Genomic DNA, 22102 nt, shown 5'->3' with positions numbered 1-22102 from the left:
TGGTAATAAAAGCTAACACACTATAGGCCTTCTTCACAGCTCTATCCACTTGAGTGGCAACCTTCAGAGATCTGTGGATATGGACCCCAAGATCTCTCTGTTCCTCCACAGTCTTCAGAACCCTACCTTTGACCCTGTAATCCACATTTAAATTTGTCCTACCAAAATGAATCACCTCACATTTATCAGGATTAAACTCCATCTGCCATTTTTCAGCCCAGCTTTGCATCCTATCTATGTCTCTTTGCAGTCTACAACAGCCCTCCACCTCATCCACTACTCCACCAATCTTGGTGTCATCAGCAAATTTACTGATCCACCTTTCAACCCCCTCCTCTCAGTCATTAATAAAAATCACAAATAGCAGAGGACCAAGCACTGATCCCGGTGGCATTCCGCTAAAAACCTGCCTCCAGTCCGAAAATTTTCCATCCACCACCACCCTCTGTCTTCGATCAGATAGCCAGTCACCTATCCAATCGGCCAACTTTCCCTCTATCCCACACCTCCTTACTTTCATCATAAGCCGACCTTATCACCGCCTTACTAAAATCCATGTATATGACATCAACTGCCCTACCTTCATCAACACACTTAGTTACCTCAAAAAATTCTATCAAATTTGTGAGGCACGACTTGCCCTTCACGAATCCGCGCTGACTATCCCGGGTTAATCCGCATCTTTCTAAATGGTCGTAAATCCCATCCCTAAGGACCTTTTCCATCAACTTACCAACCACCGAAGTAAGACTAACCGGCCTATAATTGTCTTATGAGGAAAGGTTGGGCCTTTTTCCATTGGAGCTTGGAAGAATGAAAGACGATCTTATTGGAACATCTGCGATCCTGAGGGGACTTGACAGGATGTTTTCCCTCATGGGAGACATCAATAAGGGATACAGTGTAAAAATTAGGGGTCTCCCATTTAAGAGGAGATGAGGAGAAATGTTTTCTTTGAGGGTTATAAATCTGTGGAACACTCTTCTCAAGAGAACAGTGGAGGTAGGGTCATTGAATATTTTTAAAGTAGAGTTGTACATGTCCTGGATTAACAAAGGAGTTAGAGAGTGAGGGGGAGGGGTAGACAGGAAAGTGGAGTTAAGGCCACAGTCAGATCATCCATGATACTGCCGTATGGCGGAATAAGCTTGCGGAGCCAAAAGGCCTAGTCCTGCTCCTAGTTTGTATGTTCATATGTATGTATATTCATATGTAAGCACAGGAGATGTAACATCTGCCCTTTTATATCCCCTCCCTTCTTGCCTTAGGATTGGGAAGATTTTAGAATTTAGCAAAGGAGAACCAAGAAGGTTAAAATAGAATATGAAAGTAGGCTAGCAACAGACAAGAAAATAGATTGCAAGAGTTTCTATAAGTATATACAACATAGAACAGTACAGCACAGGAACAGGCTCTTTGGCCCACAATGTCGTGCCGAACATGATGTCAAATTAAACTAATCCCCTCTGCCTGCCTTTGGTCCATATCCCTCTATTCCTTGAATATTAATGTGCCTATCAAAAAGCCCCTTAAAATGTTCCTATCGTATCTGCCTGACCCACCACCCCTGGCAGCGCATTCCAGACACCTACCATTCTCTGTGTAAAAAACTTGCCCCTCACATCTCCTTTGAACTTCTCACCTCTCACCTTAAGTGCATGCCTCTGGTATTAAACATTTCAACTCTGGGAAAAAGATTCTAACTGTCAACCCTATCTATGGCTCTCTTAATTTTATAGACTTCTATCTGGTCTCCTCTCAGTCTCCGCCATTCCAGAGAAAACAACCCCAGTTTGTCCAGCCTCTCCTTATAGCTCATACCCTCTAATCCAGGCAGCATCCCGGTAAATCTCTTCTGCACCCTCTCCAAATTGTCTACATCCTCTTGTAATGTGGCGAGCAGAATTGAATGCAATACTCTAAAAGTGCGGCCTAACCAACATTTTATAAAGCTGCAACATGACATCCTTACTCTTGTACTCAGTGTCCCGTCCAATAAAGGCAAGCTATGGACTTGAGCCCCAAGATCCCTCTGTACATCAATGCTGTTCAGGATCCTGTCATTAACTGTATACTTACCCTTAACATCTGATCTCCCAAAGTGTAGCACCTCACATTTGCCCAGATTAAACTCCATCTGCCATTTCTCCGCCCATAACTGAAACTGATTTATATTACGCTGTATCCTTTGACAATTTTCTACACTATTCACAACTCCACCTATCTTTGTGTCATCTGCAAACTTACTAACCCACTCATCTACGTTTTTATCCAAATCATTTATTTATATCACAAACAGCAGAGGTCCCTGTACATATCCCTGCGGAGTACCACTTGTAAACGTCAGGTTGAGCCCACAGTGAGACAGGCCCAAACTTATAATTAAGTAGATGCTGTGGAGTAGCCAATGAGCTAAAGCTGACACTATAAATTGGAAAATATTAGTGAAAGTAGCCGTGAACCCATTGGAGGCAGAATCAGCTGAAATTATAATAGGGAATAAGGAAATGACAGTGACATTAAATAAATACTGTGATCAGATTGGCTTATCCCACTGATCAATCGGCGTGGCTAGCCAGTAAGGTCACAAGCAAAGTCATAAACTGGGATCGTGCCCGGTTTCTCACCTCTCGCAATACTACCGACACAGTGAAGCCAAGGTGATCAGTCTTGCGCATGGAAAGGGCACACGGCTCATAATATTTAAATCCAAATTTAGATATTACTGGTGAGCCCAGGACGGAATCATCTGGGCTCATTTGTCTTTACGGCCTTGCTGGGGAACGTTCTCACTGGGGAGGATCACATATATTCCCAGCAAAGGGGACCAGATGTGATAGCCTCGCCGGTGGAACCAGAGGCCATCGAAGCCCTCTGGGTGGTCGGGGGCAGGGCCCCTTGAGCAGTACCAGCCTGGCACCGGGCAGAGCCGAGGGGTGGGGCCTAAGGGGAGGCAGGATGGGAAGGGGCAGGGCCTGATGGGGGCAGGACCTAAGGGGAGGCAGGAGGCTGTACACTCTGCATGGGTGGCAATCAGCCGGGTGGGAGGGGAGGGGATTGGGGCAGCAATCACCTGCGGGGGACAGACATGATCGGGGTGGTGATCAGGCGGGTGATCAGGCGGGTAGTGATACCTGGGGGTATGGGCGAGTAAAATATCTCCCATTGCATTAACTGTGTACTCTTGGGAGATTAGAGCATGCGCAATGGCGCCCTTTAGCTGTCAGCAGCCAGCTTCCTGGCGTGAATAGGCTCCATCTACTTCCCACTCTGTCTCTTCTTTGCACTAAGCTGCATAAGATCATTTCTGAGAACTTGCCAAAAAAATGTGCGAAACTCTCTCCTGTTTTCATGCTCCTTTGACACTTAGAACGTTTTTGGTAAGATCAGCCTCTGTACTTATTCTCATGGTAGATGACACAAGTGAACCAAGTGTCCAGTGAGAACTTAAAGAAATCAGTATAAGGGAAGAAACAGTAATTAATAGGAGCAAGTTATGACAAATCCCCTGGGCCTGATAACCTGTATCGTTGAGTATTGAAAAAGGTTGCTGCCGAGGTAATGGATACATTGGGCCCGATTTTACCATCATGTTGCGCCCGTTTTCGGACGGGATAACTTGGTAAAGTCGGGCATGAGACGAGTAGTGCGATCCGTGCCCGCCTCTGTGCCAGATCCCCGTTACCAAGGCCCGAAAATGGCCATGATCGGGACCACACCTGAAACACCCGCGACGGCCATTTAAATTTATTTGCATGCATTTCAATCCACTTAACGGGCTGTACGCCCAACTTTACTGGCACTTCCCCCTTTACCACCACATTCGCCAATCTGGAATCGGCACGAAACAGACATGCTCCATTAAAGTCTGATTCGGACACTCCATCACTGAAGGTTAGTGAGGAGGTAAGTGCCTAGCATCCAACGGCTCTGTGCTGCTTACGGTGGTCTTTTCGTTGTGACCATTTTGTTTCTCGGGTTGCCGGGAGGGGGGGGGGGGGGGCGGGGGCGCAGTTGTTCAGCAGGGTGTCCCATGTCCGATTCATGTCCATGTCCGGGTCTCAGCACTGACCTCAGTCTTGTGGATGCTGCTGGGTCCTAGTGCACTCAGCACTCTTCCAGCTGAAGGATGTGCACAAAGCCCTTGCAAATTGCTGCAGCCTCTGAACTTTTCAAGGAGCTGTGATTCTGGGGAGCATGTGGGTGCAGGAATGGGGGGGGGGGGTCTGTGATTCTGGGGAACATGTGGGTGGGGGAGTGGGCAGTATGGACAGTGTGTGTTGTTGGGCTAGGGGCAAGTATTCCTCCCCATCTCCAACCACCCACCCCCACACCCGCCCCCCCCCCCCCTCCAGAGTGATGAGATGGCTTTTGCGATGCAACTGATTGATCTTGCTGTTCTTTTGGTTGCTGCTGGAGCTGAGGAAGAGGAGTAGGTGGAGGAATTGTGGCCACAGGATGCCCAGGCCTTACCACTTGCAGGAGTAGTGGGAGACGACCACCAGAGGCAGGAGGTGGCCACCATCTGCTTGGGGGGGGAGGGGGGGAGGGGGGAGGGGGGGGGGCTCAGAAGGAGGGAGCAGAGAACCTGGCAGTTCCGTGCACGAGTGTCATTTGAACAGATGTCGGGAACCGTGTGCCGCAGACAGCTCCGCCTCCGAAAGAAGACAGTGCAACACCTTTGCCACCTCTTGCAGGACCTGGGGGGCGGGGGGGGTCCTCCCTTGGAGGCTATCAAATTGACAGCCGCTCTGAACTTTTATGCAACTGGCTCCTTCCAGACTCCTAGCAGAGATGTATGTGGCATTTTCCAGTCAGCTGTGCACACCTGTGTCAAGCAACTCACAGAAGTGTTGTATGCCCGGACCTAGACCAGGCCCATCAGGAAGCCCGGGCTGCAGAGTTCGCGGCCATTCTGGGAATGCCTAACATACAGGGGGCAATCGACTGCACCGTCGCCTTCAAGGCCCCACCTCAGAATCCACGAAGATTCGTCAACAGAAAGGAGTTCCACTTCCTAAATGTCCAACTGATGCGTGATCACAATATAAACATTATGCACTGCGTGAGTCACCCTGGCAGCGTGCGTGACAGCTTCATTCTCAGGAGCTCTGACATACCGGAGGCATTTGAGGAGGAGCCCAGGCTGCGGGGGTGGCTCGTGGGTGATATGGGTTACCCACTTCGGACATGGCTGATGACGCCTATGCAGAGGTCTGTGACTTGGGCAGAGACCCGCTATAATGAGGCCCATGTAGCCACCGGCTTGATAGTGGAGAGATGCATAGGGCTCCTCAAAATGCGATTCTAGTGTCTGGACCGCTCTAGCGGGACCCTACTATACAGGCCACTGATCTCTTCCCGCATTGTGGTGATGTGCTGTGCCCTGCACATCCTGCCACAGCAGAGAGGTGACCTATTGGAGGAGGAGGAGGACCTGGAGGCTGACCAGCCGTGCATTGCTGGGGAGGAGACTGCCCAGCAGGAGGAGGAAGAAGAGAAGGAGCACGCCAAGCAACACCACCCAGGCGCTGGAGGGCTGGCAGCTCGAATGAGGTATGCGAGAGCGGCTAGGGAGGCCCTGATCACCAGGCGGTTCACTCACCAGGGAGTTGTGTCTGTGCACGTGGGTTTCATTCCAATTGCCTCCCCCACCCCCCAAAAGTCCTTTTATCTCCTGCAACATCATCACACCAGTGGGTCTGAGTACACTGTGTTAGCCAGTGTCTTTGGCAGGCAGGAGGGTGATGACCAGGGATAACCAGCCGTGGATAACGAAGGAAATTAAGGAGAGTATTAAATTAAAGACCAATGCGTACAGAGTGGCCAAAAATAGTGGAGAATCAGAAGATTGGGAAAACTTTAAGAAACAACAAAGAACGACTAAGAAAGCGATAAAGAAAGGAAAGATAGGTTATGAAGCTAGGCTAGCTCTAAATATAAAAAATGATAGTAAAAGCTTTTACAAATATAGAAAAAGGAATAGAGTGGCAAGAGTGAATGTTGGACCCTTGGAGGACGAGAGGGGGGATTTAATAGTGGGAAATGAGGAATTGGCTGAAACTTTAAATAAGTTTTTTGTGTCGGTCTTCATGGTGGAAGACACAAATAGTTCACCGAATATTAACGATAGAGGGTTGGTAGGAGGAGAGGTACTCAATACAATTAATGTTACCAGGGAGGCAGTGCTTGGTAGACTAACGGGACTGAAGAAATCATAGAAATCATAGAAACCCTACAGTGCAGAAGGAGGCCATTCGGCCCATCGAATCTGCACCGACCACAATTCCAATTGGTTGCTGAAGGTGGACAAGTCCCCGGGCCCGGATGGAATGCATCCCAGGGTTCTGAAAGAAATGTCAGAGGTAATAGCGGATACGTTAGTGGTTATTTATCAAAATTCGTTGGATTCTGGGATAGTGCCGGCGGATTGGAAAACGGCTAATGTTACGCCGCTGTTTAAAAAAGGAAATAGACAAAAGGTGGGTAACTACAGGCCGGTTAGCTTAACGTCTGTAGTTGGGAAAATGCTGGAATCCATCATTAAAGAAGAAATAGCAGGCCATCTGGATAAGAATAGTTCGATTAAGCAGACACAGCATGGATTCATGAGGGGAAAGTCGTGCTTGACGAACTTGTTGGATTTTTATGAAGATGTGACGAGTGCGGTTGACGGAGGGGAACCGGTGGGTGCAGTGTTTTTGGATTTCCAAAAGGCGTTTGATAAGATGCCTCACAAAAGGTTGCTGAAGAAGATTGGGTCACACGGAGTTGGGGGTAGGGTGTTAGCGTGGATTGGGGATTGGCTATCCGACAGGAAGCAGAGAGTCACAATAAATAGGTGCTTTTCTGGTTGGGGGATGGTAACTAGTGGCGTGCCGCAGGGATCGGTACTGGGGCCTCAACTATTTACCATTTATATAGACGATCTGGAGGAGGGGACTGAGTGTAGGGTAACAAAGTTTGCAGACGACACAAAGATAAGTGGAAAAGTGAATCATGTGGAGGGCGTAGAAGGTCTGCAGAGAGATTTGGACAGGCTGAGTGAGTGGGCGAGGATCTGGCAGATGGAGTATAACGTTGACAAATGCGAGGTTATTCGCTTTGGAGGAAATAAAAGCAAATTGGATTATTATCTAAATGGAAAAAAATTGCAACATGCTACTGTGCAAAGGGACCTGGGGGTCTTTGTGCACGAGACGCAAAAACCCAGTCTGTAGGTGCAACAGGTGATCAAGAAGGCAAATGGGATGTTGGCCTATATCGCAAGGGGGATAGAATATAAAAGCAGAGATGTCTTGCTGCATCTGTATAGGGCATTGGTGAGGCCGCAGCTGGAATACTGTGTGCAGTATTGATCCCCTTATTTGCGGAAGGATATATTGGCCTTGGAGGGAGTGCAGAGAAGGTTCACCAGGTTGATACCGGAGATAAGGGGTGTTGATTATGAGGAGAGACTGAGCAGGTTGGGTTTGTACTCGTTGGAATTTAGAAGGCTGAAGGGGGATCTTATAGAGACCTATAAGATAATGAAGGGGCTGGATAGGGTAGAGGTGGAGAGATTCTTTCCACTTAGAAAGGAAGCTAGAACTAGAGGGCACAGCCTCAAAATAAAGAGGGGTCAGTTTAGGAGAGAGTTGAGGAGGAACTTCTTCTCTCAGAGGGTGGTGAATCTCTGGAATTCTCTGCCCACTGAAGTGGTGGAGGCTACCTCATTGAATATGGTTAAATCACGCATAGATGGATTCCTGATCGGTAAGGGAATTAGGGGTTATAGGGATCAGGCGGGTAAGTGGAACTGATCCACTTCAGATCAGCCATGATCTTATTGAATAGCGGGGCAGGCTCGAGGGGCTAGATGGCCTACTCCTGCTCCTATTTCTTATGTTCTTATGACGACTCACTAAGCACCATTATGATGATGCCCTGGTGCAAACTAATCTGACTCCTACCTGAGCTCTGCATGCACGCTGGCACCTGGGCCCACGTTTATATATTTGTTAAGGGATCTGAAACCCCCAAACAGAGCCCCAGGACGGGGGGGTGTGAGGGAATCGCTCGTGGGTTCTGGGGAATGAATGGCTTCATTTTCTCAGAAACACAGCATTGAGTGGCCTCCCCAACTGACATCAACATGAAGCATCCCTCTAGCGTTTGTCAATGGAAGAGGATTTCTGTTTGAGATAAATCAGTCACAGGTGGATGGTGAAAAAACACTTAATTATGACAATAAAGGTGTTTAAATAATAAGTTCTAACATAAAACGTGTGAATGGAAAATGTTAAGGTGCTTAAAGATCTAACTCGTGCAGCCATTCACTCGTGCCATCTTAGTGCAACTGTAACTTCCTAACCTTGCGTGGCCTACCACTACGTTGCAGTGTCTCCTCAGAATGTACATCGGAGGTGGAGGGGGCCAGCTGCCTACCTTGCTCCATTGCCTGTGATGCGCTTGGCGGGCGTCCTCTGGAGGCCGTGGACCTTGAAGGCCCTGGCCAGCTTCCAGGTATCTGGGACGTTTCCATGACACCCTCTTCATCCCGCTGCCCCTGAGATACCCCGGTGTCAGGAAGGGGGGGAGTCAGAGGGTTTAGCCACAGCCCCAGTCTCCTGGCTAGAAGGCCTCGAGTCCTTCCTCCTCCCTTGGGGTTCCTGTGGGCCCCTGGGTCACTCCATGGGACAGCAGTGCTTCTGCAGTGAGCTCCAGAGGCTCCGGTGTCACCTGGCAGCTCGAATGAGGTATGCGAGGGCGGCTAGGGAGGCCCTAGTCACCAGGCGGTTCACTCAGTGGGGCGTTGAGTCTGTGCACGTGGGTTTCATTCCAACCTCCCCCCCCCCCACCCCCCAAAAGTCCTTCTATCTCCTACAACACCGTCACACCAGAGTGGTGGGTCTGGGTACACTGTGTTAGCCAGTGTCTTTGGCAGGCAGGAGGGTGATGATGACTCAATAAGCACCATTATGATGATGCCTTGGTGCAAACAAGTCCTGGAGGACCATCTGCATCCTTGTCATGGTGGTCGAGCCCTCAGCGATGGCCACCTGAGTCAGGGGCCACCTGTCAATGGCCGCAGTAAGTGCCCTCGAGACTGGGTCACGCTTTGCAGCCCCTCAGCCATGACCCTCTGTGAAGGGGCCACATTCTCAAGGGCTGCAGCCATAACCTGCTGTGTCTCAGCGCTGTCCCGCTGGGTCTCCTGCAAGCCCTCGAGCCTCTCAGCAATGGGCCGCAGAACCTTGAGAGTCCTGTTAAGCCCCTCAACTGTGGCCTGCTGTGACTCGGCCATCGCTTGGAACCTGCCACTCATGGTGAGGATTCCCTATCCCAGGCTTTCCACCGCAGACGCCACCCTTGCAGTGTTGGCCTGGGAACCACACAAGACAGGCAATACTGGTCCGCCTGAAAGCTTTGGGACTCCTCCCAACAGCCTCGCAGTCGGTCCAGTGTGGCCCTCAGCCCCTCCTGCATTCCCTGGCTCTGTTGCTGCACCTCCAGCAGCTGAGGGAGAAATGATATCAGAGGCCCAGCATGTAGCCTGGGGCCAGCTCAGTCCTCACCTCTGGCAGGCCTCCATGTGCCAGAGGCCTCGGACGTTCCCTCCTCCACCCGATGTACATCAGCTGATGTGTCGTGCTCACCAGAGTGTGACCCAGAAGCCTCACCACTAACTGGACCCACCGATGTGTCAGTATCTGGGATGGTGAACTGTGAGGTGGAAGCTGACACCAAAACGGTGCCACCCTCGGAGGTCCCTTCAGCCATATCCTCCGAGGACTCGTCCGAGCTGTCTGGAGCAGGATGAGCGGGAACCGTAGTGGGGGCCACGATGCCAGATGGCCCTGGGGCATCCGAATCTGTTCCTGCAACACAGGACACAAGGTTAAATGCAAGGGAAGGAGAGGAATCCGGGATGCAAAAAACTTGATTCACATCTCTCCATTGAACATAGAACAAAGCACAAAGAAGATTACATCACAGGAATAGGCCCTTCGGCCCTCCAAGCCTGCAGCAACCAGGCTGCCCATCTGAATGGTTACTCCCTACCCTTCCAGGGAACATATGCCTCTATTCTCATCCCATTCATGTAGTTGTAAAGATGCCCCTTAAAATTCACTCTCGTATCTGCCTCCGCGAACTCCCCCGGCAGCGAATTCCAGGCACCCACCACCTTCTCTGTGCAAATAAACATGCCTTGTATATCTCCTTTAAACCTTCCTCCTCACACCCAAAACCCATGCCCCATAGAAGTTGCCTTGAATTGAGTAGAGGATTGAAAGGTGCTCACTTCTTGACTCCAGCCCGATCATGCTGTCGCTGACAGTATGACAGCTCCAGTGAAGGGATTGAGGACCCGGAGGTCTCACTGACCACCCCCTGTCCAGATGGGGTTAAGCACTATCCTTACTGCCCGGATGAGGTCATTGACCTTCTTGAGGCACTGCTTCCCCGTTCGGGGGGCCAGTGCCATGGCACTGACGGAAGCGGCAACTGCCTCCCAGGTCGCACTGCCATCAGCCCCCCTGGGACTGCATCCTGCTGGGGAGGAGAGGGTTTCCCGCCTCGCCTCTGCCACATCCAACTGCTTCCCAAGTGAATCTGGGGGCTGGTCGTTTGCTCATTTCTTTTGCCGCACTGCCTGCCTGCCTATCCATCCTTGGGGTTTTTATGGAGCTGCCCCTTGTTAGGGCAGATCAGCTGCAGCAGTTTGGCAGAGCACTCCAGCAAGTTTGCTTGTTAGCACTGAGGGGAATGCAAGTGAGCACTTGCAGGTGTGCTGATGGGGGGGGGGGGGGGAGAAAGAGAGACTGAGGTGTCAGAAAGAGATGGGGTCTTGTGCCGGAGGGTCCGAGGTGGGGGGAAGAGGGGTTCACTCTGCCTGAGATCAGTGGGGGGAAGGAGCTCTGCTGCCACTCTGCCTGAGATCAGTGGGGGGTTAAAGGGGGTTCCACTGCCACTCTGCCTGAGATCAGTGTGGGGGAAGAGGGGGTCCACTGCCACTTTGCCTGAGATTGGTGGGGGGAAGGGGGGAGGGGACTACGATCAGTTTGAGTGGCGGGGGTGGGGTGATAAAGGGGTCAGTAATGTTGGGGGGTGGGGCAATGTCCATGGAGGCCAGGGGAGGCATTATCTGGCCCGAGAGGTGTTGCAGGGGAGCAGCATTCTATCATTCTTTTCTGTGCGTGTGCAGTTGGAGGTTCCGATTGGAGCTGCAGAGTTTCGGGCGTGTTAAGCCCCGCCCACAGGCTTCTGCAGCACGATTCAGAATCGCTGATATTTTTGCAGGCAGAGTGCGTATGGGGGAGTCTCAGAATGGGCCTGAAGGTCGGATCTGAAACACTCCCAGTTTCAAGTCCGCCTAGCACAGCACTTGGAATGAAAATAGTAAAATAGGGCCCATTGTGTTTGATCTTCTGGAATTCCATAGAATCTAGAACAGCTCCCATGGATTGAAAAATACAAACATAATCCTGCTATTTAAGATACAAGGAAGGGAGGAAATGGAGAATAGGCCAGTTAGCTTAAAACATCAGCATTAGCCAAAATCCTAGAATCCATTTTTAGACACGTGCCAACAGAGCACTTCGAAAATCTGATTAAATTAAGTCAATGTAAAATAATGAAAGGAAAATAATTTTGACAAATCTGTTACAGCTTTTTGAGGCTGCAGCTAGGCTGCTAGCTGGATAAGGGCCGATTAGTGTAATGATGCATGCTTACAAACTTTGTCAGGGACACAAAAGGTATTTATTAATAAAGAAAATCTGTACAAAACTAGCAACCCCCCGGCTGCCCTAGAACAGCCACCTTCATGTCTTCTACAAGTCTTTCATAAGTCTTCTGCCTAAGTTAGGACTCCATCTCCTGGGGCGTTGATCCACTTTCAGTCCCAATTGGTCCCTCAAGCCAGGTGACCCTCTTCTGCTGTGTTGCCCATAAAGGGACAATCACCCCAATTATCACATTCTTTCCCCTTTAACTCCTTTATACAATCTTCAATAACTAAGTTGCTCAGTCCTTAAACTCTAACTAAACATTACACACATGAGCTGAACAATTATAAATCGAGTCTTTGAGGGATTTCCCTGTTTCTTGCAGAGAGGTGTAAATCTGTAGTCTGAGATGCTGCTACTAGATTGACATTAACACAAACTGCAAATAATGGATACTTCATCTGCCACAGGCAGTTCAATTGCAACGTGCTTCCACAGTCATCAGTAATGTCTATAGCAGGTCAGTCAGGTACTCGGGTACATTGGTGCATATAGTTTCGAAAACTTTCCTTGATGGCAACATTGACTGCTGGAGCATATCTCTCTTCCAGTGATCCACATGTTTATGAACAATCCATCTGTCTACTAGGTAAAACAGGAGTCCAGTCAGAGAGACAATAATTTCAGGGATCTACTTGATCCACTACTAAAGTTTCATGTCATGACACAACATCAACACTTTTATTAGTAGGCTTTAACTATGTTAACAGTTCCAAATATGGTCACGCATGGAACTCTTCCAAACAGATTTGCTGCTTACCGAGTTCTGTCCTAGACAGTTCTCTGACCATGTGGCAACATGCTTCACTCCGTGGGCGATGCCACTCTCCAGTTGCATATTGACCCTGGCACTGCGAGTACCTTACATTACATGCAGGCACATATCATCACAATGTAACAAAATCATATGTCTTGACAGTACTTTCACATTCTCAGTCTGTCACGCGTGATGGAATGATCGTGGTCCTCTGTTACTGGTATTTAGATTGTGTGATAATGTTTCTTCTCTTTCCAGCATTTCAATTTGTCATCTTTTTCATCAACCATTTTATCGTATTGGCTCTTGTGCCTTTATTTTAATATGACAATTTCAGCAATCTCAGTTTCTTTCTCTGTCTGAATTGTTGATTCTGCTGTCAAGTTCAGTGTTTTGTACCTCTTCAGTTAATTTCTCATTATCAGTCTTCCTTCTTCAAGCTCCTAACCTCCTGATTCAATTCTTCACTGGACTTGTTCTTAGTATTGTTGATTTTTCATGGAGTTCAGCTTATTCTCCATTGTCTTATTAAGTGTTCCTTCCGTTTAACTTCATTTTGTCAATTTTTGCAACTTTTTAAAAAAGTTTGCTGGCAATCATTTCATCTTGTTGTTTTAATCTCTCCACTCGAGCTTTAATTCTTTTTGCTGTCTTCTCTTCATATTCAATAGTTCCTGGTTTCTTTTGAAGTCTTTAATTTCTATCTTTTTTCCAAAGTGAATCCATCATGTTCTTACTGGACATATACATTTCACAAATTGAATCTTCATTTCTACTTGTCTTAACTTCAGCTAAACCCCTTTTGGCTTCATTGTTGGTTAGATCTGTCTCCAACAAAGTGTTGACCTGATTCCATTCTGCAATTCTCTCTTGTCCTTCAGTGTCTTTCCATGCCTTACTTCTGGGGTCTTTCATCCTTCATAGTTCTTAAAAGGACAATAATTAAAACCAGTTGATGCAGTAAAATGAAATGCAATATGACAATGTGTGAAGTTACCCACGTTGTAGTTATTTGGATTTTCCAAATGCATCCAATAAGGTACCACACAAGAGATTGTTACACATTTGGGGCTCATGAGATTGGAGATAATCTATAAGCATTGATTGAGGATTGGCTAATGGACAGAAAAAATATGAATAAACCAGACATTTTGGGATGATAGGCTGTAACTAGCCAGGTACATCAAGGATCAGTACTTGAGTCATAGCTATGTTCTTGAGTTAGATAAGGGACTGAATGTAACATATCCATGATTGCTGATGAAAAAGGTTAGGTGGGAAAATAAGAATTGAGGAGGACACAAAGAGACTGTAGAGATATACATGCAGTTTGTATGAGTGGGCAAGAACATAGCAGATGAAATGGAATGTGACAAAGTGTGAAGTTACCCACTTTGGTAGGCAAAATAAAAGTATATAATGGCTGGAGTTCTCCAGCTATTTATGCTGGCAGGATTCTCTGGTCCTGTTGGCAGCGTACACCCATCCACAGGTTTCCTGGCATTGTGAGGCTACATCAAAGGGGAATGCCAATGACAGCGGCGGGACCAGAGAGTCCTGCCACCAGTGAATGGCGCACTGCCTCCTGCCACTGAGGAACACGTGGCTGCGAAGCTTGAAAATCCTGCCCAATATTTTTTGAATGGTCGGAGAATGAGAAATGTTTGAATCAAAGGGATGTGGGACCTTAAATAATTGATTTAATGAAAAATCATCATGGTGGCAGGTGCAGAGTTGTGATGACAAGGGATGGCTGGGATGTTGGTATGGCTGGAGGTCTGTGACGAGTGATGTTCCGCAGGGATCTGTACTGTGACCTTTGCTGTTTGTGATATATATAAAATACTTCGATGAAAACATAGATGGGTGGGTTAGTAAGTTTGCAGATGACACAAAGATAGGTGGAGTTGTGGATATTGTAGAAGGTTGTCAAAGGATACAACAGGATATAGATCAGCTGCAGATATGGGCGGAGAAATGGCAGATGGAGTTTAATCTGGGCTAGTGTGAGCTGCTGCAGTTTGGGAGATCAAATGTTAAAGGTAAGTATATAGTTAATGGCAGGACCCTGAACAGCATTAATATGCAGAGGGATCTTAGGGTTCAAGTCCGAAGCTCCCTCAAAGTGGCCACACAAGTAGGTAGGGTGGTAAAGAAGGCATATGGCATGCTTGACTTTATTGGTTGGGGCATTGAGTACAAGAGTCAGGATGTCATGTTGCAGCTTTATAAAACTTTGATTCGGCTGGAATTTAGAGTATTGCGTTCAATTCTGGTCACTACATAACAGCAAGGATGTGGACGATTTGGAAAGGGTGCAGAAGAGGTTTAATAGGATGCTGCCTGGATTAGAGGGTATTAGCTATAAGGAGAGGCTGGGCAAACTAGGGTTGTTTCCTCTGGAATGCCGGAGGCTAAGGGGAGACCTGATAGAAGTCTAAAAAATGAAGAGAGCCATAGGGAGGTTTGGCAGTCAGAGAGGGGGTGCAAAAAAATCACTACGCGGGTTCTTGGGATGAGGGGACTGTCCTATGAGGAGAGATTGAGTAGATTAGGTCTATATTCTCTTAAATTTAGAAAAGTAAGAGGTGACTTAATATAAAGTTCTCAAGGAGCTTGACAGGGTAAATATTAAGAAACTGTTTCTCCTGACTGGGGAATCCAGAACATGGGATCGCAGTCTCAGAGTAAGGGATCGGCTATGCAGGACAGAGATTTGGAGAAATATCTTGACTCAAAGGGCTGTGAATCTTTGGAATTCTCTATCCCAGAAAGCTGTGGTTGCTGCACTATTGAATATATTCAAGGCAGAGGTTGATAGATTTCTGATTATTAAGGGAATTAAGGAATATGGGGATACTGCAGAAAGGTGGAGTCAGACATGATCTTGTTGAAAGACATAGCAGGATTGAAGTTTGGAAGCTATGCCTGTGCTTATTTCTTATGTTCTTAGAGTCATAGAGTCATAGAGGTTGACAGCATGGAAACAGGCCCTTCGGCCCAACTTATCCATGCCGCCCTTTTTTTAAAACCCCTAAGCTAATCCCAATTGCCTGCGTTTGGCCCACATCCCTCTATACCATCTTACCCATGTAACTATCTAAATGCTTTTTAAAAGACAACATTGTACCCACCTCTACTACTGCCTCTGGCAGCTTGTTCCAGACACTCACCGCCCTCTGTGTGAAATAATTGCCCCTCTGGACACTTTTGTATCTCTCCCCTCTCACCTTAAACCTATGCCCTCTAGCTTTAGGCTCCCCTACTCTTGGGAAAAGATCATAGAAATCATAGAATAGAAATCATAGAAATCATAGAAACCCTACAGTACAGAAAGAGGCCATTCGGCCCATCGAGTCTGCACCGACCACAATCCCACCCAGGCCGTACCCCCATATCCCTACATATTTTACCCACTAATCCCTCTAATCTACGCATCCCAGGACACTAAGGGCAATTTTAGCATGGCCAATCAACCTAACCCGCACATCTTTGGACTATTGACTATCTAGCTGATCCGTGCCCCTCATTATTTAATAGACCTCTGTAAGATCACCCCTCAGCCTCCTACGCTCCAGAGAAGAAAGTCCCAGTCTATCCAGCCTCTCCTTACAACCCAAACCATCAAGTCCCGGTAGCATCCTAGTAAATCTTTTCTGCACTCTTTCTAGTTTAATAATATTCTTTCTATAATAGGGTGACCAGAACTGCATACTGTATTCCAAGTGTGGCCTTACTAATGTCTTGTACAACTTCAACAAGACGTCCCAATTCCTGTTTTCAATGTTCTGACCAATGAAACCAAGCATGCCGAACGCCTTCTTCACCACTCTGTCCACCTGTGACTCCACTTTCAAGGAGCTATGAACATGTACCCCTAGATCTCTTTGTTCTGTAACTCTCCCCAACGCCCTACCATTAACTGAGTAAGTCCTGCCCTGGTTCAATCTACCAAAATGCATCACCTCGCATTTGTCTAAATTAAACTCCATCTGCCATTCATCAGCTCACTGGCCCAATTGATCAAGATCCCGTTGCAATCGAAGATAACTTTCTTCACTGTCCACTATGCCACCAATCTTGGTGTCATCTGCAAACTTACTAACCATGCCTCCTATATTCTCATCCAAATCATTAATACAAATGACAAATAACAGTGGACCCAGCACTGATCCCTGAGGCACACCGTTGGTCACAGGTCTCCAGTTTAAAAAACAACTCTCTACAACCACCCTCTGGCTTCTGTCAAGAAGCCAATTTTGTATCCATTTGGCTACCTCACCCTGGATCCCGTGAGACTCAACCTTATGCAACAACCTACCATGCGGTACCTTGTCAAAGGCCTTGCTAAAATCCATGCAGACAACATCAACTGCACTGCCCTCATCTACCTTCTTGGTTACCCCTTCAAAAAACTCAATTAAATTTGTGAGACATGATTTTCCACTCACAAAGCCATGCTGACTGTCCCTAATCAGTCCTTGTGTCTCTAAATGCCTGTCGATCCTGTCTCTCAAAATACCTTCCAACAACTTACCCACCACAGATGTGAGGCTCACCGGCCTGCAGTTCCCAGGCTTTTCCCTGCAGCCCTTTTGAAACAAAGGCACAACATTTGCCACTCTTCGATCTTCAGGCACCTCACCCGTGACTATCGATGATTCAAATATCTCGGATAGAGGACCTGCAATTTCCTCCCTAGCCTCCCACAATGTCCTAGGATACACTTCATCAGCTCCCAGGGATTTACCTACCTTGATGCACTTTAAGACTTCCAGCACCTCCTTCTCTGTAATATGTACACTCCTCAAGCCATCACTATTAATTTCCCCAAGTTCCCTAACATCCATGCTTTTCTCAACAGTAAATACTGATGAGAAATATTCATTTAGGATCTCACCCACCTCTTGTGGATCTGCACATAGATTACCTTGTTGATCCTTAAGAGGCCCTACTCTCTCCCTTGTTACTCTTTTGCCCTTTATGTATTTGTAGAAGCTCTTTGGATTCTCCTTTGCCTTATCTGCCAAAACAATCTCATGTCCCCTTTTTGCCCGCCTGAGTTCTCTCTTAACTCTACTCCTACACCCCCTATACTCTTCAAAGGATTCATTTGATCCCAGCTGCCTATGCATGTCAAGTGATTGAAGTGATTGCTGGGCCTTGTTACACTAAAGAACAGTTTTTAAGTAATCTCACATCATGACCCTTAAGAAATAGAATCCTTTTTCATGAGAAATGCACCTGCTTTGTGATTAATGTATTTTGTTTCCCTAACATAGTCAAATAATTACACAACAATCTTTCTAGGTGTGATATTTTCATCAGGAGGTTCATAAGAAACTTCAAGTAAGAAAGTGAACAAAACTGTATGAAAATCATTATTTTTCATTAAGGGTTTTTATGCTCAATGTCCTCTTTCTCCCACAGGATCTTGTGCCTCTGCAGCAAGGGTTTTGGGAAACAGAGAGCTGCTGCCCTCTATTGGCAACAGCTATACTGGGAACTGTGCTGACAGGCTCTGGGGTGAGTGCAATATTCTTTTGTGCGCCTAAGGTTTGACATTAATTCCAGTTGTTCATAAATTAGAAAAGACTGCAGCATTTACAAAAGAAATAGGAAGATTCAATTGCAACTTGCAAAAGAGAATTGTATAAACTGAAATAACTCCTCAGAGACCGGTGTCCCGTCACCAGATTCCCTTTATTTACAAATTGTATTCCACTCCTAGCGTGCTTCAGATACAAAGTCAGAATCAGAAGTGCCAGTGGATCTGATATTCCTATATTTACATACAGGTGAGGCTCTCTGATTGGACAGACATTTACAGCTTCAATTAGGGAACTCATATTCCAAGAGCCCATCTCATGGGTCTCATTGAAGTCACGACATAAACACTTGAAGGGGAGAAATTGTAGGAAGAGAAAGTGTTATTTCAAAGAGATGGCACAGGCACAATGGGATGAATGGCTTCCTCCGTGTTCCACATCATTCTGCCAGAGGGCCTGATCCAAAATTGCAAAACGCCAGAGATTTTCCTTTCCCGCCAATGGCGCAACCCCCACGCCGTGGGTTTTCTGGTGGTGCATGGGGTGAATTCAATGGAAAAGCCCATTGACAGTGGCGGGACCAGAAGATCCTGCCGCACTTTTTCAAAACTTTCCAGATTTTGAGCGGGCACTGCCATTCCCTCGCACGGAAAGTCTGGGTTCAAGATTCCGCCTTTTAACAACCAACATCTGCTCTAAAATCCTCATACATGTCATTCACATCTCCAGGACTTGACTTTTCTGGTGTTCTGCTAGCCAAGTGGTCATCCTATATCTGCTATAAATGTTAGCTCATCCAAAATTGTGCTTCCCAATTCTATATCATACAAAATTTCACTCATCTATTAATCTCTATTCTTGCTGATCTGCATTAGTTACTGCTTCTCCCTCCCACCAACACCTCCAAATGATGCTGGTAATCTGAAATATAAAGAGAAAATGTTGGAAATACTCATTAGATCTGGCAGTATCTTTTGGTAGAGAAATAAAGTTAAAATTTAGGCGAACAACCTTTCATCTCTACTCCCCCCAGATGCTCCCTGGCAGACTGAGTAATTCCATTATTTTCTGTTTTAACTCCAAACCATTGTATTTAAATCGCTTCATGGCTCCACCTCTCTCTATCTCTGTCACCTTGTTCAGGCACACCACTGACACTATTTTCCTCAAAATCTTAATTCCTCTGACTCTGGTCTGCTATGCCTGCCTCTGCCTCATGATTAACCATCATGTCAGGTCCAGTAGTGCGGTAATTATGGGCTTGATTTTTGGAGTTGAGAAAGACTCACCTATGAAGGTGTGAAAATGGTGTCTTGGGTTTGATTCCAGGATTCCCAGCTCCATTCCTGATGCTGCAATTTTCACCATTGTGGGTTAAGGGTGTGAACTGGTTCAGGTTATGAGCCCATACCCTGCACTCCTGGCCTGGCCGGTTCCATTGTGGGGATATCTTCCTCAATTATCATGGAGTCAGGCTAGCTTTTAAAGGACTTGTAGTTCATGGTACCTAAGAGTAGTTGCGAACCATAGTCTGGGTAAGGGAACTTTTTGAAAGATAAGTTCATGCCTAGCTATGCCCCTAAACCCAAACCCCATGGCTTCTTGTACCTTCTATGTAAAGCTAGGCTATTCAACCCAACTTCATGGGTCTTCATATTCTCCATGCCAAGCTATGGCACTTTGATGCCCCTTCTCCCACTATGTACTCTATATATGGGGTGTCAGGGAGGGGTAGTACCTCTGGTGGGGGAACATGTCGGGTCCTTTTCAGGGCGGTTTGTCCACCTTTGGTCCCCACCTGGCACTCAGCTCTCACCTGTGGCTCCCCGTAGCTGTTTGTATGCGACAGCGGCCACACCCCGGGCAACGGCTTCGACAAGCTGGCTAAACCAGGTGAGGGTAGCCGACGGGTCTCAACCCTCGGTGAGTCAGGGAGATGTCTATCCCAGCATGTGAAGACAGACTCCGGCGGATTGAGCGGACGAGACCAATGGAAGGTCCAACGGTCAAGAAGGCGGCCTCTGCAAGCGTTGTGGAACACGAAGAGCAGGACAAGACACAGAAGACATCCTGGTCATCCACTGCGCCAAGTCCCATCTCCAGCCGTCTCGACTTTTGTCTTGCCACTGGATCCAGATGGGAATTGGGAAGAGAGAGTGAGGCTGACGCTGCGCAACTCTCCCTCACTTTAATCCAAATCAACGTGCTAGTCTCGACACCATCATCACCTGTTCTGTTCAGCCTTTGAAGTCCTGTGGCGATGGGCGAGTGATGAAGCAGCAGGTGTGGATACACTGGGAGCTGTAGTCACGGACCTGCACACAGGCGGCTCAGGTCTAATGGTCGTTTCCCGCTGACCGAAGGAGCAGTGAAACTCGGCGTCTACCTGGGCGAATGAGCAGTCCTCTTCAGGCTAATGGTGTCGAGGTCCTCATCGACGACGATGGACGAACAACAACAACTCTATATAGAATCAATGGACCCTATAGTAGCAACAGGATTTTTAAAAGTAATTCTTTCATAAAAGATGCTTTTACTTCGGCCCAATGAGTGTTAATCATCCAGACCCCTTAAAGAATCAATATCAGAAACCCTAAGCATTTGAACCCTCTTTATCTTCTATAAATAAACACTGTGCAATTGACCAAATAGATCTGAGAGCCAGAGCTGTTAGCCAAGCAATATTTTCTCTGGGATGCAGTTGTTTCAACAGTCTAATGGAAGTCTGGGCTCTCAGCCAAGAAGACATGAAGGGCTTGTTGAAACAACTGCACCTCAGTGAAAACAAGCTTGATTGACATCTCCGGTTCTCTGATTATAGGAAACTATGAAGGTATGTGGAACAAATTGGCTCTGGTAGTTTGGGAAACAGTTTTATGCATTAGCTTCTGGGTTCCCCATTTTCAACAAAACAGAGTAGGAGTAAATGAGTAATTTTTAGGTTGGCAGGCTGTGAATAATGGGGTACCGCAAGGATCAGGACTTGAGCTTCAGCTAATCACAATCCATTATCAATGATTTGGATATGGGGATTAAATGTTTTGGCTAAGATCAAGTGTAGTATGGATCGCCTGCACTTGGTTGAGGTCATTAGGTTACACTGAAGCTTCATATGTTTCATATGAAGCAATTTTTTAAAGCGGCATCTCGGCCTTTTGGCTAAGATGCAAATGAGCTCAAGTCTTGGAGGAGGATCCTCCCCCTTCTCCAATCAGCTTGACTCATGTAGATCAGGCCCAGGACAGGGTGGTTTTGGTCTCCCGTCCTGTCTTGTCAGCCTGGATCTGAAATGTCTCAACTTGTTGAGACACTGAATTGGATTTGATTTGATTGAATTGGAAAAGTATATATTTTTTTAAATTTCAAGTTCGCTTCTCGGCCTTTTGGCTAAGATCAAGTGTAGTATGGATAGGATGCTGCACTTGGTTGAGGTCATTAGGTTACATTGAAGCTTCATATGTTTTAAATGAAGCAATTTTTAAAAGCGGCATCTCGGCCTTTTGGCTAAGATGCAAATGAGCTCAAGTCTTGGAGGAGGAGCCTCCCCCTCCTCCAATCAGCTTGGCTCATGTAGATCAGGCCCAAGACAGGGTGATTTGGTCGCTTGCCCTGTCTTGCCAGCCTGGATCGGAAATGTCTCAACTTGTTGAGACTCTGAATTGGACTTGATATGATTGAATTGGAAAAGTATTTTTTAAAAAATTTCAAGTTTGAAGATGACATAAAACTAGATGAAAGTGTGAGTTGTGAGGAGAGTGCAAAGACACTTCAAGGGATTTGGAGAGGCTAAATGAGTGGGCAAAAAATTTGCAGTTGGAATATAATGTGGAGAAATATGGGGTTATCGATTTTGGTCGGAAAAACAGAAATACAAGCTGCAATTTAATGGCCCCTGAATATTGAGAGGCCACAAATGGGATTTGCACTGGTGAGATTTCCAAACGCAATCTTCCCAGTCCCTCCTCCGATGAGGCAATCAGGTTCACACCCAAGGTCATGCTGATTAGTTCATAGAAATCATAGAA

At 46.9% G+C, this 22102-nt stretch overlaps 1 pseudogene; it reads left to right on the top strand.

Moving 5' to 3' along the window:
• Nucleotides 1-21444: 21444 nt before the first annotated feature.
• Nucleotides 21445-21654, top strand: LOC144499320 (U2 spliceosomal RNA; annotated as a pseudogene).
• The last annotated feature ends 448 nt before the right edge of the window (nucleotides 21655-22102 follow it).

Source organism: Mustelus asterias, chromosome 9, assembly GCF_964213995.1.
Source record: "Mustelus asterias chromosome 9, sMusAst1.hap1.1, whole genome shotgun sequence".
NCBI classification, from domain to species: domain Eukaryota; kingdom Metazoa; phylum Chordata; class Chondrichthyes; order Carcharhiniformes; family Triakidae; genus Mustelus; species Mustelus asterias.
The sequence above is the reverse complement of the archived record's forward strand: the minus strand, read 5'-3'. Positions and strand labels throughout refer to the sequence as shown.